Here is a 19609-nt window from a genome sequence, read left to right as displayed (position 1 = left end):
TGTTCACCATTGCCCAGTTAGCTGTAAAAATGTTGGCAAACAGTTTGTACTAGGACTCCTGCCATTGCCAGAACTGCTGGAAATTCAGCATGTTGATGCAAAGGAAAGATTTTCACATGCCCATGAAAGGAAGTGAAGAATTAATGAATAATCAGAGCTTGCAATTATGCCTGATGGGGCCAAGGAATTAAAATTGTAGACTAACTTTGAACTCTGCTATTATTTCACCAGTCTAAATAGTTTTAAGATTTATGAGTGAGCTGAACAATCTTGGTAACAGTAAAATGTTTCAAAACCCCAAGGGTTTTTTAATGCTGTGTTTTAAATACTCTTAGTATCTGAGATTGTGTGCTACTCTATGGCTTTCTAGGGTTATTATGGAGTAGACATGGTAGAGAGAGAGGATGTGGCAGATGACTACTCAGTTTCCCCACTGTTAATTAAGCCAGAGATTACCCAGGCTGTTGAATCAAGCCAACACACGGGTGGTGCCATGATTATTTCCTTGCCCTTAGGCTACATGGCAAGTAGCCAATGAGGGTAAGGCTGAAAAGCAATTATCATGCCTCATTGATTTTTTTTTTGTGAAGAAGGGTTGGTCAGTTGGGAATTGGTGTGTCTAAAATCAGCGCATATGAATTAATGTTCAAAGCTGCCTTATTGTTTTTATACTGACTCAGATAATTGGTTGATCTAGTCTAGTACTGTCCACTCCAACTGATCTGTTCTCCAGAATCTCAGAGAACTTTACTAGGCTTCTCATCAGATTGTTTGGGTGGAGATGATGGGGATAGAAGCGTGGACATTTTTTCACATGATGGATCTTTTCTAGCACTGAACTGTGGCTCCCAAAGTATTGAATGTTTCTAGTGCAGGTGATCTAACTCAAACCACTCACCTTTGTTACCAGACATGAACCATAAATCTTAGTAGCCTTCTTTTTAAGTTTCTTATTTTCCTAGCTCTGTAAACAAAGATTCAAGTGAAGCAAGGGAAACTGATGGGGCTTCCCTCTAAGGCTGCTAGGAATGCTTGAACACCTGACAAATAGGCTTGCAACCTGTTCTCTGGTTACAAACAGATACCTTATTCTTCAATGTTTGGTTTGATAACTGGTTGATCAGTTTGTGGGTTTTCAGCAGGTTTCATCATGGTATTCCTTCTTAACCATGTGGTACACGGCAACTGGTTTTTTGCACATATGCACTTTCACACAACCCAATTAAGTTCTACTGTTCCTCCCATCCTTGCTATGCTACTGCTTTGTTTAGCAGGCAATTGTTTAAATACACAACTAGATCGCTCACAAATCATATAAATCAGTTATCAATAAATACTGAGAGTCAATAAAATCCTACCCTTCAGTGTTCATCTAAGTAATCCTTAGTGATGCTAATAGCTGCCAATCAGTTTAAATCAGCAGCATCCTCACACGTGTACAGTTTTGGGAAACCCAACAGAAGACATTTCGGCAGGTATTCATGACTGTTTGGCACACACCAAATGGACCGAATGATTGGCTCATGTCTGATCACCACCACTGAACACAGGAAGTTTGACTTATGAATGTGTTAGTGGTGAAATTCACAGTATTCCTAAAGACAGCTGAGGAAGTGTCATCTTGCGACCTGGGCTGTATCTATTTTGTGAAGATTCTATGTTTCCCTGTTATCATATCCCTAAATACAAAGGCATTTGCATTGGCCATGCAGCATCCACATGGAAGTTTTGTATACATTTCCTTAGACAGACACTATTTCTCCTCTACATTTCTCCTCACCTCACCAGTGTAGTTTGGGGGAGTTTATTCTGTTTTCTAAGTTTTACAAAAGTCTATAGCTGTTATTATGCTATAGCATTATAATGTTGTAACAGTCTATTGTCTATTATGTACTTGTTCCTCTGAATCCCTAGTTTTCATTTCTTAAAAAAGGCAAGCCTGCAGCTCTTTTCATTGCAGAGACTCAGTTTTTTAAACAAATGAAAGCTGTGATTTCATAGGAATGGCATGGTAATAAGTCGCTATTGTACTATAGCGTCACAGTGTTACAGCAGTTATCCATTTTAAACTATTACCATTGTTTGAATATAAAGACAAATTTGTTACATTTACATTTGGAAGGTTTATTGCCTTAGTTACAAAGAAAATGGCTGATTAATGTTATAGATTACCCAATATATGATACATCATATTTGGTATTCAATATTTTTAATTAGTTAATACTAGATTAATATTTTTGTTAAATCTACAGTATGTTACTAATTGGGTTTTGGAAATTTCATTTATGATTTACATAAACACATACATACATACTTACATACACACACACACACATACATGTATGTATGTATGTATGGATTTTGTTTATTATTTACTCTGTTGGAATGGTACTGTTTGCCATGGCTTCTGAGCTAATGCAATAGAAATTCTGAATTTGAATTACTTTGTATTTTTTAAGTACCAGACGACAGTGGCAGGGGAAGGTGAGGCAAGGAAAACAGTGCCAATGAGGGTGTGACATGGTCTGCAAATGTACTTTTCCTGTGATCCTTCCCAAAAGATTTTATCAAAACTTTAATACACATTAGCATGTGCACTGCATGTTCCTGTGGTATACCCTTCCTGGACCTGTATGACTTTAGAAGAAAATGGGTGATTGTGCATGGAAAGCTAGCCTGCCAGGGAGAAGGATTCCTACAAGCCTGCCTCTGATACTCTAGTTTCTTTGTACAAGAGATTTACTACATGGGAAACATGTGAATGTGATTTACGAATCTGGTTTCAGAAGAAATATATTTGTCCACTCAAACCATTATTGCATACTTGCAATCAGAGTGATTGAGTACTGAGTGGAACAACAAATAAGCAATTCCCCACTCTCAGCAGGTTCTCACTGAGGGCCAAGCTACAAGTGACGAATGACCCTTGAACGGCAAGTGGATCGAGTGGAGGGCAAGTGAACAGGGAGAAATACACTTGCTGTTCAAGTGTCATCCGTCACTTGTAGCTTGGCCCTGAGACAAAAGTACATTTCCTGAAGTTCCTTTTGTGGTGGGAAGCCAGGGCCTTTCAAGGAGCGTCAACCCAGTTTGAATTCATTGTGGCATTAAGGTGGCCAAAGTGCTGATAACTGTTTCATTTGAATCCAGTCCTTGGTCTTCCTACTATCTATTCACAGACTCTTTTTGCCACATATTTTGGCACTAAGCATGTGAAAGAACAGCTGGCTATGCAAACAGCCCATTTGCTACAATAAGGGAATATTTCAAGATTCGCTAAATCATAGATAAAATATTCTTCGTTCCTTTGTAGATGGAGGTGGGGGAGGGACAGCCTGAAATTCCTCTCAGTGAAGGCACACCAAAAACAAATTATTTTGCCTGCTCTAGGAAATGTGTGGAGGGCTGGAGCCTTGGCAGAGTTTCATTGATGCATGCAAATTAGGGATTATGCAGAAGAGCTATTTGATTTTTGCTTAATCAGTTGTCTGCATGTTTGTACAGTTCAGTCACTGTCACTTGTGATTGTTTTTGCCATGATGCAGGCCGAGTTTATCAAGAGGCAGGGTGTGAACAGCAAGTGATCTCAGTATGAGAGGCAACAGAATGAGACATACAGCTATGCCCCGTGGGGCAGGAAGGGAAAGAACACCTTTGCAAGTGTTGCTTGGAGTTAGGATGGGAAGGGCTCCATTTTCAGCTTCATTTGATGTCAGTATAATAAGGCCACCAACAGTTGCCTTAGCTGTAAGGTGCCATGATTCAGTTATTGTGGAGTCACGTCGTCAGCATATTTATTCTAACGACAACAAAATTGTGGCCATTATAACAGGCAGTATGTGTTTATGCTACGATGACAGTAAGATGCAGAGTCTTGTTAGTCCACTCAGTAGAGAAGAGTAAGTAAGTATTCACTTCAGGAGTAATCCAAGTACATCCCTTTCTGATTTTCACAGAAACCCCTAAATAGTATAAAATAAAGGAGTGTAGTCAGGAACTCTATTGTGGTTGGAAGCTAATAATGCGTTCCCAAGCAGAGTTGTGTCTTCTAAGCCCATTGACTTCAACAGACTTAGAAGGGCGTAAGTGCTTAGATTTGTATGGTATGTCTTCTTCCTGCAACTGGTATCCACAGTGAATTTCATAGCTAAGTGAAGGTTTGAACTGGGGCTCCTCACTTCTAGTTTTCATTATACCATATTGCTTTCTTATGTTCATGTAGGGTTTTTACTCTTCTTTCCCCTAACTCTACTTGTAACCTGCTTGGGTGTGCTTCCATTTGCCTGACCTATTTTCCAGAAATTTAAGAAGCAGGATGGATTAAGCATCCCTTTATGATAGTTTAAATCAGGTGAGGTTGAGCCGTTGGGTGGGTCAAACAAGGGAAGAGAGAATAGATTGGCTAATGTCTGCTTCCTTTTTGTGGTCAGCAGAGGGCAGCCAGGAGTCAGGTGTTAAGCACCTTTTCTAAGTATGACATCTGCTTTCTGGAATGCTGTCCACCTATCCAATGGTTTGAGCAGCGAGGAAAAAAAGAGAAAACCCTGTTTTGAAACTTCAGCTGGTACAAAATAAATTACTTGTCTTCTTAAAGATCTCATTGCTAAATGGAATTACACCAGTGTTCTTACTTCTACATAAGGTCTCTAATCAGTGTGTGAGCTTTGACATTAAAGCTCTAAAAATCTTGGGTTCAGTAGTGGAAGAGATAGCTTTCTTATGACCATTATGTTCCCTGAAATTAACAGAGATCTTCACATAGAGAAATGTTGTCAGTGACTGCCTGCCAACTGTGGAATTCATTTCCCTTGGAAACCTTCCAAAGTCAAAGGCTGAGCATTGTTTGAAAGCATTATAAAACCTCTTCAGGATGGGTTTGAGCTAGGATTAATCTGACTGGATTTTATTCTGTACCATTAGAATGTTCATGGGATAGAGACAGGGTGAGTCATTAATAAATATATATCATATGTCAAATAAGAGAGTTTCACAGTAAAGAGCTTGGGTTGTAGAACCACCAACCAGTTCATTTCATTCCTGCCTCTGAATGTTATTGTGATGGCTATTTAGGATTGCATTACAGCCTACTAGTGGCCAAGATTAACACATGTCGCCTGCCAAGTTTGGGTGTTCAAGACAAATTCCTTACTTCAATGCACTGCCTGAAACTCTCTCCATCCCTCTCCTCCAAATAGCTTCCAAGTGGGTGATTGCTTATTCTCCTATGAATTTGCATGTAGGGTAAGTGGCACTTAGAGATAGCTGCTGTGTTCCCCTTGCTGAATTTCACTCCCTGATAGTGAAAGAGATCTTTATATAGATTCCACTACGTGACTTGGATCTTGCAAGATGAGTTCTAGGAAGTGAAGAATTTTAAATATTGTTCCACTTGGCATCAAAACGGGCTTCTATTATTATCAGTTATCAGTTGGAGGTTCATGCTTGACACACACACACACACATGCACACATGTCTCTGTGTGTAAAAATCTCTCTCTGAAGAGGTGGAGAATCAAACTAGCAATCTCTTCCTTTTTATTGTTGTTGTTGCCACTGTCCAGTGATCCATTTACTGAATTGCAATATCTCCAAGGCAACACTATGCCAGCCAGCTACAAAAGATTTTGTGGTTGACCTTTTCCTACACAAATAGCATCCCTCAGTTTTTTAGATGATGCAGTGCATATGCTGTAGCTGTTCAGGCTCCTATGGTTGAACATTTCATCACAGGAGTTGAGAAGGGTCAGGCAGTCTACAGGAACACTTCTTCATAATGTTTTCTCATAATTAATTGATACTATGAGAGAATTATAATAATTTTGGTTTAACATTCATCAGACATTTAAACGCTAGTGAACTTGAGAGACTAACTGACATTAGGTTAGGCCTATCTAGGTAACTTTGTTTAGCTGATAGCAGTTGTTAGCAGTTGGAATGCCTGTGTCCATCTCCTGGAACCAAGCAATTCTGCATTTCACATTTTCCAATTCTTCTCACTCAGTTTGCGCAATAATGTCTTGGTCCTTCCATCTAAAGGAAGGACTGATCAGTAAGTTAGGCAGAACTAATTAATGGCTAAACTCTGTGTGCGGATCTTATTGCAAAATGAATATTTTGCAAAACTAGTTGTATGGCCTGCCTTCTTTCTGTTTAAATGCTGTATTTTCACAATTGCTACCAATATTTTTAAGTGTTTTAACTATTTTTTGTATCTATGTACTTATGATGTAAATCTGCTCTGAGCCTGCTTGCAGGGAGAGTGGACTATAAATTAAACAAATAAATAATGGCACTAAAATACATTATTTTTCATAACCAATGGACCAATAGGAAACAAGAACTATGACTCCCATTTACCTAAGCAGACTATAGAAACATTCTGAAGACAAAGTAATTTAATGTATTTCTTTGTTGTGATCTTAATTACAGTATACTATTCTCATATATACCAACATACAACTCTCTATACTACAGATCAAATAAACTGGGCTCCATGAAGAGTACCACCTAGTCAGCCCACTATTTTCAAGGTGGTTTGGAAATAGTCAGCTGTTATTACAAGATCTGACTGCAGCACAAGGGTGGCGGGATCCTTCCTTACCTCACTTCAGTAACTTTCCATTTAAACTAATTGATAATTAGTTCTCGCACACAGATTGTATCTTCATAGGAAAGTTTTCCAGAGTGTTGACTATATGATTCAAACATACATTGAGATGAGTCTTTGAGCTTTGCTATGAATATATAAAGGAGAATTCAACATGTAATGACAGCCAATGCATTTTTGGCATCAGAGAACAGAAGGAGATTTATTGTCTTGTGTACATCCTTGACGCAACCACAGTGTGAATATTGTTATCAGTTCTAGACACCTGATTGCCAGAAATCCACTGGCACATTGCAGGGAGTTCAAAGAAGAGCAAGATCAATTATTAGGGACCTAGAGACTGCCTGTCTCAGTGATAAGTCCAAACATGAGAGTACTTGTCAGATATCCAAAGAAGGAAAACATGGCAGGATTAACAAGGAGTAAGGATAGGAATATAAACCATGTTATCAAATTAAAATTAAGAGAGTTTTAAAATAGTGCTAGACTCCAGAAAAGAGACAATGGGTCATTTAGTCTGAGCCCCTGGCGTAAGGCAGTATCTCTTAAACCTCTTGTATGCACAAGAGATTCCTGTCACTCTCTTTTTCTTTTCTTGTCTTTCTTCTTCTTCTTCTTCTTCTTCTTCTGGAATCTCAATGATGATTTCACAACTGTTGCAGGCACTTGGTAGCAATAAGCCCTTTTCTGTAATGGAAGAAATGTTTCCCCTTTGACACATTCTTAAAATACTTCAAAATTACATGAGAGACATGGTGGGTCCTCCCAATGCAAATAGTAGTGGCATGACTCATCCAATACGTTGTGGGGGGGAGTCAAAATAAGCCTGGGCACCTTTGGGGATCCTGCATCATGGACCATAGCACACATAAACACTCCGCTGAAATCACTGAACCATCTTCAGGACTAAAGAGCTAATGTATTCAAATGATACAGGGTTATAGCTTGAGAGGACACTGTTTAAAGCATTTCCTTAAGAGGCAGGTTGGTAATGCACCTTTGCTTTCTTAGAACATGCATGAGAGAATTTATATGAATGTCACATATGAATGTTGCTTCTTCCCCTACCAGCCAAATTGTGAACATTTTTTAAATACACCTACACTAAAACTGGCAGGGCCATTGGAGTTGAAAAATTAATAGGTGTGGTACTTGCTAGACATGTACTGCATGGGGATTTTGGCTCTTCAACCTATTCAGGTTTGACACCTCTGTTGTAAGGCACACACATAAGACTATCCTTTTTACTGCCAGTCAATAAATCCAGAATAATCATTGCCTTCCTATAGAATCTCCACTTTGTACATATTAATGGTCATTGAACAAGTAGGGGGAAATTGGCCTCTCCATATTTTTTTTAATCCACATATTAATTTATGCAGGGCTTTTTTCTGGGAAAAGAGGTGGTGGAACTCAGTGGGTTGCCAGCACAGGACCACACAATGGCATCACTTTGGGTCATCTGGAACAAGGGGGGAGTTTTTTAAAGTTTAAATTGCCCTGTGTGAAAATGGTCACATGGCAGGGGCAGGGCCACCAGCCATGTGACCATTTTCAAGAGGTGCCGGAACTCCATTCCACCACATTCCAGCTGAAAAAAAAGCCCTGAATTTATGTATGAACAGGTAGTTAAAATATCCAGAGTTTGGCATGCAACCACAGAATGGAAATTGTTCCTTCTGCTGAGTAAACATTGTCCACAAAACAGCAAGTGCCCTGTCCAGGAGTATGCTAAATGATAGCAGTGACTTCCCTGGAATTTTTACTGTGGAGCATGTACAAATAAAAATAAAGCAAGGTAAGCAATACAGACAAATCTGTCCAACAGTCCTATCGCTTCTCCAACAGAGAGAGATCATTGTCTAAACTAAGCCCCCACAGCACAAGAGTTATTTGAGCAGCCTTCTCATGATGTTCAGGAAAGGAGGTAGAAGACAATGGAGGCAGTGAAGCTCATCTCTTTTTCTCTTTCATGAGGGGGAACCACCATTTACACCAGCAGTGTAATGTTTGACTACTACAAAAAGACAACCAAACCTACGAAACACTTCACTACGGTGTTTTTTTAGGAGTAAACAACATCCATCTCTTGGTACACATACATTGGGACTATGTGTTTGTGTCTATGAAGTACCGTCAAGTCACAGCTGACTTATGGTGACACCACAGGGTTTTCAAGACAAGAGATGTTCAGAGGTGGTTTGCCATTGCCTGCCTCTGCATAGTGACCTCGGACTTCCTTGGTGGTGTCCCATCCACATATTGTTTAGTTTCCAAGGGCTAATGGGATCAGGCTAGTCTGGGCCACCCAGGTCAATATAATCCGCTCTGGTCCTCATTTGCCTTCTTGTACCTGCATAACTTATTACAGTTGCATGTCCATCTTTTCAGATAAATATATGCAATTTTCACTGCATTTCATTCTAAAATGTTTTGCAAGCCATGAGCTGGAGCCCACTCATACATTTCAAAACTAAACGTGCCCTTTGTACTTGACAGAGCTTGCACTTGCATGCCTGAGTGTGTTTTTTAAAGGCAGTGATAATATATCTTAAGAATCTACCTTACTTTGAGAAGAATGTTATGAACTATATCCATTATTGGTAAGTAAAACCTAAATAATACTACTAGTGCAATCCTGTTGACTTCAATGGACTCAGAAGGTATGCTTTGCATTGTCAGTCATATAAAACTTTCCCTTGTTCTGGTTGGAATTTTAGAAAATGAAATGGGCAGAATTTTCAAATCACCTTCTGAGTTGTAGAAGATTATATATTTATTTACTTATGAGATACTTATATCCCGCCTTATAACAAAAGCAGCTGATGGCATATTATGAAATATAATAAAACAAATACAAATATACCGTAACTAAAACAAATACCAGGAGCAGTAACATTTCAATAGTCATTAGCAAAGCTGCAGCAGGAAAAAAGGATACCAGAATCAACAAAAATAATTATTATCTGTCACCAAAAGCCTGGAGAAACAACATTTTCGTCTAGTCCCAAAATGCAGAGAAGAAGGGTTCAGGAAATGGATTCGATATGAAGGTGCCATGAGAACAAAACCCAACAAGCAATAAAAGCCCTGTCTCATACTCCTGAATAGACATGGGCACAAACAGAAAAAAACAAACAGGTGTTCATTGCCATCCATGAACAACAAACATTGATGAACATGACCTGATCACGAACGTATTTCTTGTTCTTGGGGGCCAGCAGGCTCTCCTCCAGCCATCAAGATCCCTACCACACCACTCCCAGAAACCCTACCTGAGCAGGCAGCAGGAAAGGTACCAATAATAAATAATAGCTTGGCCCCAGAGCCTGGCAGCAGCCCTGGAACCTGAAGGGGTAGATCCCTATCCCACCAAACACAGAGAAAATTCAAGCTCCAATGCACTCACCCTGTCTCTCTAACAGCAGCTGTCTCTCCCTGAAAGCCAGAGCTGGGAGCGCCTCTCCCTCCTGGTCTTTTCCTCTTGTAACAAATTTGGAGCTCCAGTCCACACTTGGAAGGAAGACCTGCCTATCAAGCTAAATTGCGCTTAGATTGGGGTTTCCAGGGCAACAGCAGGAGTTCAGACAGAGTTCAGACAATTCCTGACTGAGTTGCCATGGGAATTGATTGCAGGTACCAGACTGTCTGGCTTGACGAACAGCAAGAACAGCAACGAGCGAGGCTTGCAATGACCACCTGTTCGTTTAGAATGGGGCCTCACGAACAGCTTGTTCGCAAACAGCTGATTGGGCTGTTCGTGGCTTTTTTTAGTTCGTATTGCTGTTCGTGCCCATCTCTACTCCTGAGTTTAGGGACAAGTTCATATGGGGGCATCTGAAAAGATGTCTTGATTCTGATCCATTTTGAGTGTTAACAATAAGAAACAGGTCTTTGGAGAGCCAGTTTGTAGTGGTTAAGAGTGCCGGACTCTAATCTGGAGAATCGGGTTTGATTCCTCACTCCTCCACTTGAAGCCAGCTGGGTGAACTTGGGCCAGTCACAGCTTCTAGCTCTCTCAGCCCCACCCACCTCACAGGGTGTTTTGTTGTGGGGATAATAATAGCATACTTTGTAAACTGCTCTGAGTGGGTGTTAAGTCATCCTGAAGGGCGGTATATAGGTCGAATGTTGTTGTTAAAATTATTTATTATTATTATTATTATTGTACAAAAATTATATTTATATACTTCATTTATATCTCATTGTCCTCCCCAGTGGTGACCCAAGGCAACTTACATAGTTCTCCTGTCCTCCATTTTATCTTCACAATAACTCTGTGAAGTGAGTTTGGCTGAGAGTGTGTAATTGGCTCATGGTAGAGTGAAGGTTGAAACCTGTGTTTCCCAGATCCTAGTCTGACATTCTTGCCACTACGGAATAAGCAGTCAGTTGATTTTCTTAATTACTGGTGAAATATGTTCCCAACAATCTTTTATGAGACACTAATGTTGCAACTGCAATCTGAATGAATGGAAGTTTCTGAACATGTAGAATGCATATCAGTAATCTAAACTGGTATGAACAAATATTGGATTACTATTGCTAGATCTTACTATTCCAGTAATAGATGCAACTGCCACATCAATCAAAGTAGGTTAAAAGTATTGCAGATCACAAAAATTTCTGGAAGTCCATCTGAATAAACCGATCTAATAGCTCTCCTAAACTGGTCCTGTAGAGGGACTGCAATCTCATATAGAACTGATTGTCTCATCAATCATTGATCAGTGATATTATCAACAAAGAGCATCTCTGGATTGATTTGAGTTTTTTGGCCCTCATCCATCTCATTACTGACTCCAAATACTCATTGTGCAGGGCAGCCATTGTCTCATCTGACTCTGTAGAAAGGAGGAGCAGTGTTGCATGTCATCAGGGTATTAATTAGATTTTATCCCAAATCCTCATACAGTCTTTCCCAACCCTTTCCATTGGTTTATGAAATACTATGGGAGACAAGACAGAACAATGTTGGATTCAAATGCCAAGGAGTCGGATCTCCCAGCTCCACATTCTAGTACCAGTCTACTCCATAGGATCAAATGGAACCACTGTAAGATGTCACCAAATCAATTCAGATGATCAATCTAGATGGCTAGCAAACTTAATGGAATGAAAATATGCTTTAAAAAAGTCCAGAGGAATCAACAAGGTCCCTCTCCCTTCCTTTCCTAGGAAAGGTCATCCAGTCAGGGCAACCAAGATTTTCAGTTCTAAAACTAGGTCAGAAGTGAGGTTGTTAATAGACCTAGATAATCCATGCAACCAAGAAAGTATAGAATTGCATAACCACCATCTTTTAAAGCACCTTACCCCCAAAACAGATATTTATGGTTAGCTGATAACATTTTGAAATTATTCTGAGCACTCCTGTCAGCAGAAATGCAACTGTTATTTGCAAATTGTCTTGCAAACAATTCACAGCATGCTTCCAAGTAATCTATTCTAACACATTGAGCGTTTAAATTGAGAAGGCCCTTCAACTCAGAAAAACGTTACTAGATAGTTTTTGGAAACATAAATCATAGTGGGGAAATATCTGTTTCACCACTATTGATGCCCAAATATGTGTTTTAAACCATATTTGAATATGTTCACTCTTGAATTTTCTTTACTTATGACTATCTATTTCATTAGGAACTTCAGCTCTCCTTACTTCTTCCTTCATTGTTGAGGAGGAAAATAATAAGAGATAAAAAAACTTTGGTGGTGGAACTCTGTGTCAGGATTCCCCACCCAGGAGTTTTACTTGTCACCTGTTTTTCTGACAGACACCATTTCAGTTTGTCCAGGTTATAAACTAAAATGTTGCCCCACCTTCTTAGCTGATTTTCTGTTTAGTGGCCTGTGTGCCACCAGTCTGATACCAAGCCATTTTCAAATATTCAGTGTGTCACGATTTATCGATTGCATTGCCTCAGTGGTGAAATTCATCTTCTGACATGCTTGCTTCATAATTCTTCTACAAAGAACTCCCACCCACACACAGAAACCAACTTGAACAATAGCAGAAAGAATTGGCAGGGTCATTTCATGATGCAAATGGAGGCAATACTAGTCATTATCCTTGCAGTAACCGTTTCCTATCTCTGACCTGCTATCTTAGGTAAGTACATTTTAATTTATACCTGCAAATCACCCTACAATCAAAGATGATAAAAAGGAGTCACAGAATCTTCTTTATGTTTTGAAAAGACAAATAGTTCCATAAGATACTAACTTCAAAAATGTCTGACCATTTGTCTCCAGGCTATAAGGTACATTTCATGGCTTTAACCAACCAATGTTGAACAGAATATGACTTACATTATTGAATCCTGTTTAGTTTCTGGATGTATAAAACCAAAATCTTACATGCTGGGTTAAAACAGACAGAGAAATACAGACATGGTTCATGTGTAGCCAACTCTGGTTGAGCAGTTGTGGGAATGAGGCTATGATGCATTTGTATATTCCCTTTACTTCCTCCCACTTCTCATGCTTAACCTGTTAATGAAAAGATTTCAGGTTTATGGCAATCTTTAGGTTTCATTGTGTTTGGACCACAGTTTACCCTCCTCTCCAAACAAGAACTGAAACATGGTTTAGAATTATTTATTTATTTAAAACAAGTTATGCTGCCTTTCCACCCAGTTTAGGATCCCCAAGGCAACCAACACTCAAAAGCATTAAAATTAAAACAAGCTTTAAAATACAAAGTATAAAAATAATTAAAAACAACAATTTAAAAAACCACATTCATAGTTTAAACACATAGACAATTAAAACAAATACACAGGAAGAAGGACTCCCACATCTGAATCAAATCATAGGTTCATTCTGTTTCTTTTGAAATCTGCAAGTGTGGTTTACTGCTAAACCAGAAAAACCATACAGCCATGATGAAAGTCATAACTTGTTTTACTTACATGATGTCTACTCATGTTAATCAGATATATCCTTCAAAAGTAAAATCTGATATTTTTAGCATATTTGTATCTCATAATTTAGTGAGACTGGAGAAGTTCCTGATACCGGATTTCTATGGATTGCACCTGTTCTTCTTCTTTTTTCCTTAATATAGAAAATAGTGGTTCAGATCCAATGGAGGAGTTCTATGGACAGAAAAGCGGGTGTAACCCTCCCGATCCCCAGCTCTCCTCATGTGGTCCTGAGGATTCCCTGTCCATCAGGAGCAGCATGGGCAGCATTTTGGGCTGTGGCAGGAGAGGTGAGCAAGAAAATTATTCTCTGCTGACATCGATCTCTTCCATCAGTGGATCAAAAAGTTCATTATTTTTGTTTTTCTCAAAGTTTAGGAGTCTTGCTAGGGTTGTATGATACCACTTTCTTTCTGAAGAACTGACAGCTATATGCTGAAACAAATGTGTCCACTGTCCAGTTATCGTCATTTATTTAAGCAAAATCTATTGGCCAAATGTGCCACCTTTCTGGAAGCTTTGTAAGTGATATTGTTATATGATGTGCACTGAAAAAGGTATCAAATCTAAGCAAGGAATGCAAATACTGTTTATGGGCTTCGTCACCTCATTAGGTTTGTTAATCAGAGAATCAAATCAATCAAGAAAAATGAGACAGAACAACCTAAAGGAAAATTTCATTTATTTCATTTTCAATCCCTTCAACCATTTGTTGGTGGGATTATAAAAAAAGATCTAGGATTGCCAGTCCCCCGCTGGGGGGCAGGAGATCCCCCACTCCCCCACTCCACCCCCTGCCTCCACTTACCTGGCTGGTGGGGGAAAGGTTAGGGAATGTGCCTCCCAGCATGAATTCCTGGGTGGTGTGGCATGCTCCTGTGCACACAGTGGGCCAAACCGGCTGAATCAGACTAGTTTGAGGTCAAAATTGGCCCACTGTGCACCGCAGGAGCACTCCAGAGCCCATTGTGCCACCCCATCAGTGCTCCCAGGCTCTACAGCAGGCCAATTTTTGTCCCAAATGGGCCTGATTTGGCCCCAAGCGTGCTGAAATTGGCCTGCTGCAGAGTGTGGCAGCACAAGGGGCAGCACAAGGCCTGCGCCATGATGTCACTCCCTCTAAGTGATGTTATTGCGTAGCCTAGGAGAGCACGCACGCTTTGCACGTGCACTGAGACATCTAACAAGGTGAGTGCACACAGTGGGCCAAACCGGCTGAATCAGACTAGTTTGAGGTCAAAATTGGCCCACTGTGCACCGCAGGAGCACTACAGAGCCCATTGTGCCACCCCATCAGTGCTCCCAGGCTCTACAGCAGGCCAATTTTTGTCCCAAATGGGCCTGATTTGGCCCCAAGCATGCTGAAATCGGCCTGCTGCAGAGTGAGGCAGCACAAGGGGAAGCACAAGGCCTGCGCCATGATGTCACTCCCTCTAAGTGATGTTATTGCGTAGCCTAGGAGAGCACGCATGCTTTTCACGTGCACCAAGACATCTAACAAGGTGAGTGCCAGATCTCCTGCCTCCCGCCTGGAGGGTAAGGGGACCTGGCAACCCTAAGCAGATCAGTAAAACAATAATACTAAAATCCTTTTTAAAAGTACGCTAAAAATCTAGCAATTGCTTCCAGCCAGCCCACATCATTTGGAAACAACAGTTTCAAAATAATATAATTACTAGAACACTGAACATCAGAGTTGACAAAGGATCCCAATATATCATGCCTAGCTTCAGTAAACAAGGGACAGCGTAACAGCATACCTGAGATGGTCTATATTGCTCCAGACACACAAGAACGGTTTCTTTCAGTCCAGGGAATACCTTTAAGCCTTCTTGTGTATTCTGAAGTGAATTATGTCTTGCCAAAAGAGTTAAAAGTCTGTTTGGAATTTTTTTTTATAGTAACCAAATAATTAGCAACTGTAAAGGAAGTTGTAGGGATATAGCTAAAATACAAAAAAGAATACTTCCTATATGAATCAGTAAGTAACTCAGACCAATTGTATGACAGAATTGCTCCGGTTGCAGTTTTCAATAGGCGATCTGAATAAAGGAAAATGCTACATTTTTTGTTCATTCTTCACACACTGAAGACACTTGGCAATCAAAGAATGGTAGCTTCCGTGTCTTAAATAGACATGGGCACAAACCAGAAAAAATCCAAACCATGGGGTTAGTGGTTCGTAGGCTTTCCACAAACCACGAACTGGTACGGAACTGGCCCAGTTACGAACCAGTTTGTGGTTTGTGGGGTTTAAATACCCCTTTCCAGCAGGGAAAGGGGCATTTAATTGTTTAAAGGGCCCTTTCCTGCTGCTTGCAAGGGGCAGGACCCTTTAAACTATCAGCTAGCAGGCGAGGAAATCCCCCCCTGCAACCTGCCAGCTGATAGTTTAAAGGGACCTTCCACTTACAAGACAAGGCCCTTTAAACGGCCCAAACCTGAGCCCCCAGCCCCAGCCCCAACCTCCACCCTCCAGCCACAGCCCCTCACCCCCCAAGCCCCAGCCTCAGCCCCCCCCCACTTATGTTCCCTTCGCTGCCCTGCAGGCCCATGCAGCAGAGGAGAAGGCCAAAGACGGCCCAAAGAGGGCCCTTTTCTACCTCCTCCGCTGCCACATGGGCTTGCAGGGCAGCAGAGGAGGCCTCCACCAACCCAGCATCAGATAAGTGGGGGGCTGGGGCTTGGGAGGGGATGAGGGGCTGGGGGGTGGGGGCTTTAATCCCCCTGCCACCTGCCAGCTGATAGTTTAAAAGGACCTGCTGCTTGCAAGTAGCAGGAAAAGTTTAAATGGCCCTTTACCCTGGGGAAAGGGCCATTTAAACTGGCCCTTAAATACAAACCAAATGAACCAGTAGTCCAGTTCGTGGAAGTTTGTGGAAACGAGCTTCCACGAACCCTCGTTTGCAAACTCCGAACCAGGCTGGTTAGTTGGTTTTTTTGGTTCGTATATAGGTCCGTGCCCATCTGTAGTCTTAAATTCTTGGAAATCTTGCATTTCATAGAACACTTTTGAGGCATGTCAGAATTTCTTTGTGTTTTCCCATGGTGCTCAGGCACTCTTTGCTGAAGTTCTTCTGCTCTTTTTAGGAATAAGGCATTATAATTGTAAAATGTCTAAGGATTAGCCTATATTCATAATTAGGCAACAGTTGTCCTGTTGCCTTGTAATTGTAATGAAAGATCATATAATCCACTTCTTTTTTCACAAATCCTAATTTACAGATGTTTGTAGAGATGGAGGTAGATGCACTCTTGCTTTAATCTACTTTCTGCTCCACTAGCACAAAATGAAAACAGAAGATTAAGAAAGGCTTTGGGATGGGATCGTGTGAGTTTTAAAGCAACCACATTGATAACATTCCTATCACTTGTCCTAAGTCGATATCTACCCAGACTTGATAGAAAATGACTGGAAACCCGCTTTTGAACTCTGTTACATAAGGCCAAAATGAGTTTTAGGTTATCCTCCTCTCTTTGATCAAAGGGCCAAAACAGGCTCCTTTCCAACTCAAAATGTGAATTCCAGATGAAAGGAAATGGATCCTGAAAGAATGACCCGGACCTCTTCTTGAGTGATTTGGGAGACACCTTGGCATCACAACTGATCCTACCTCAGTGTGCTTTTATCCGACAACTATTACTAGTTATGTTGATGCAACTGATTTTGACTAGAAAGTCAAAATGATACTTAAGCTTTCTGTTCAGAAAGACTTCATTGACTGGAAGCAAAACGTTTCTTTCCATCTCTTTCCTTTTTGGCACTTAAGTGAAGGAGCAGATGGGTGCAGCAATGAAGGCAATAAAAGAAGCTCTCTTCTACCTTTGGTTAGAAGTTCAATATTATTGCATCCCTAATAGCAGCTGCCTCTGTCTGAACTTGGGGTTATGAGAAATGAACAGCATTAAATCCTAAATCATTAAATATCAACACAGCAAAAGTACCAGGGTGGGCTGCTTTGCTTAAATCACCAGCAACTGCCTGCTACAGTGCAATCACGCAGAACAATGCTTGCAGAAAAGCTGTGGCTAAAGTAACACCACCATCAACCTCGACTAATATAGATTGGGTTTTCAGTGAATAAGCAATGATCAACAAATAGCCAACTAAAGAAAGAAGCAATTCATTTTGGCCATTGTGATGTTATCCTTCTTCATCCCTGTTGGTAATTACCATAGTGAAAAATTGAAATCAAAGTGTTCTAGAAGTTGGTCTGAGAATAGCAGCTCTAGCTTCTGTAAAAGTGGGTAGGTGGGGATGATAGGGCAGCAGCTGTTTTTAAATGTTATGTAAGATTTGAACTGAATTAAAAGTAAAGTATCTTTGTTCCATTATCCAATCTGTTCTATGTTTAATTTTATAAGGACTGAAAAAACAAATATTATAGAGATCCATGCCTTTGTTCTAGTTTAAAATTTGGTGGCGGCATCTGAAAAAGGAACGATTGTGCTGCCTGGTTTGTTATAATTTCTTTTGCTTACTCATCCAGTACACTGTATGTGAGGATAAAACAATGAAAGAGTGTGCAAAGATATAAATTTCAGGTTAACCCAGTAAAGGATGTTAACATTCTAAGTAAGATTCCTTTCTCCACCAGTAGAGGGTGAAAGGGAAAAAAATATTAAACAACCCTTCCTTACTTCTAATTTTTTTAAAAAATAAGTTGTATGGGTTGGATTCAGACTAAATTTTCTGCTCATGACACTTTTGTCAGTGGAACATTGCATTCTTGCCTCCCCTCTCCAGCCTGCAGCCCACTGATCTCCCTGAAATACCACTCTTGGCAGTAAGGGGACCCTCAGGAACAGTATGAGAGAGAAATTGGGGGTCTGCAGCAGGAAGAGGGATTTAGTAGAAATTACCCCACCCTTTCTGTTAGCAGAAAAGTTAGGCTCTGTGCAGATGACCTGGCCACACATTAACTTACCTTGCAGAGAGGAAAACTGGGCACAAACATGTTAGCTACACCCCACTACCATTGTGTGAATGAGGCATGTGCACAGTATGAAGGTGAAAAGGAAGTGTCCCTCATAGGCCCACTTCCCTGTAACTAGAGACTCTGCTTTCTGAACATTGCTGATCATGAGTTGGGGGCATTAGCATGGGCACTTCCTCTGCACATTTGCACTATCCAGATATGGCAATCAAATGACAGTGAGGGGCAGTGCCTGCTTGTGTCCACTTTTTCTTTCTGCACAGTGAGTCAACATGTGGACAGGTCATTTGCACAGGGCTTTAGCCTGGATCCACCCCTAATGTTTTTACAAAAACAAAGTTCCCCAAAATATCAGTTAAAATATGTAATATTCAACTGTGTTAGTTATTGATTGATTGACTGAATGATTTATTGATTTTGAAATTGTATGCCCTACTTTTCAACAGCACTTTCAAAGGATTGAATTAAAGCATTAAATCAAAAAGCACTGAAAACAATAAAATAATCAGCAAATAAGTTCAGAAGAAGCAATAATAAACTGAACAACATCATCAATGAATACCAATATCTATAGAATATTGCTTCCGCTATCACCACTAATTCAAACCACTAAACTACCTTCACTTGCTTTCTGATATTTAAAAGGGATGAAGACAAATATACATCCTTGGACAATTAATTCCAGAGTCATGGTGCTGCCACTGAGAAAGCCCTGTCATGTTTTAGCTACTCATGGCAGTGGAACACGGAGCACGCCTGCCCAGCCAACCTAATTCTAGGGAGATGACATTACTCGAAGTACCCTGATCCCAAACATTAGGAGCTGTAAGAGACAAAAACTATGTTTTGATCTAATTTATCTGGCTTCATTAATTGCTGAGCTCTGTTGAAGCAACGTAGTCAGAGTGGCTTGTTGTGACTATTATGGTACCTTCTGAACCAACCATCTTTCTCAAGAACTTTTCAAGTTTATATGTGATCACATTGCAATAATCCAATATGGAAGTAATCAAGATCCATGTAACTGTTGCCAGGTAAGGTTATTCTAGGAAGGGATGTAATTGGTATACCAGTTTAAGTTAGTAAAAGACACTCCTGGTACAGTCATTGCTTGGGTATCTGGTAGCAAGAAGTATACACAAA

The sequence above is a fragment of the Eublepharis macularius genome, chromosome 5, assembly GCF_028583425.1.
Source record: "Eublepharis macularius isolate TG4126 chromosome 5, MPM_Emac_v1.0, whole genome shotgun sequence".
NCBI classification, from domain to species: domain Eukaryota; kingdom Metazoa; phylum Chordata; class Lepidosauria; order Squamata; family Eublepharidae; genus Eublepharis; species Eublepharis macularius.
This window is presented reverse-complemented; position numbering follows the sequence as displayed.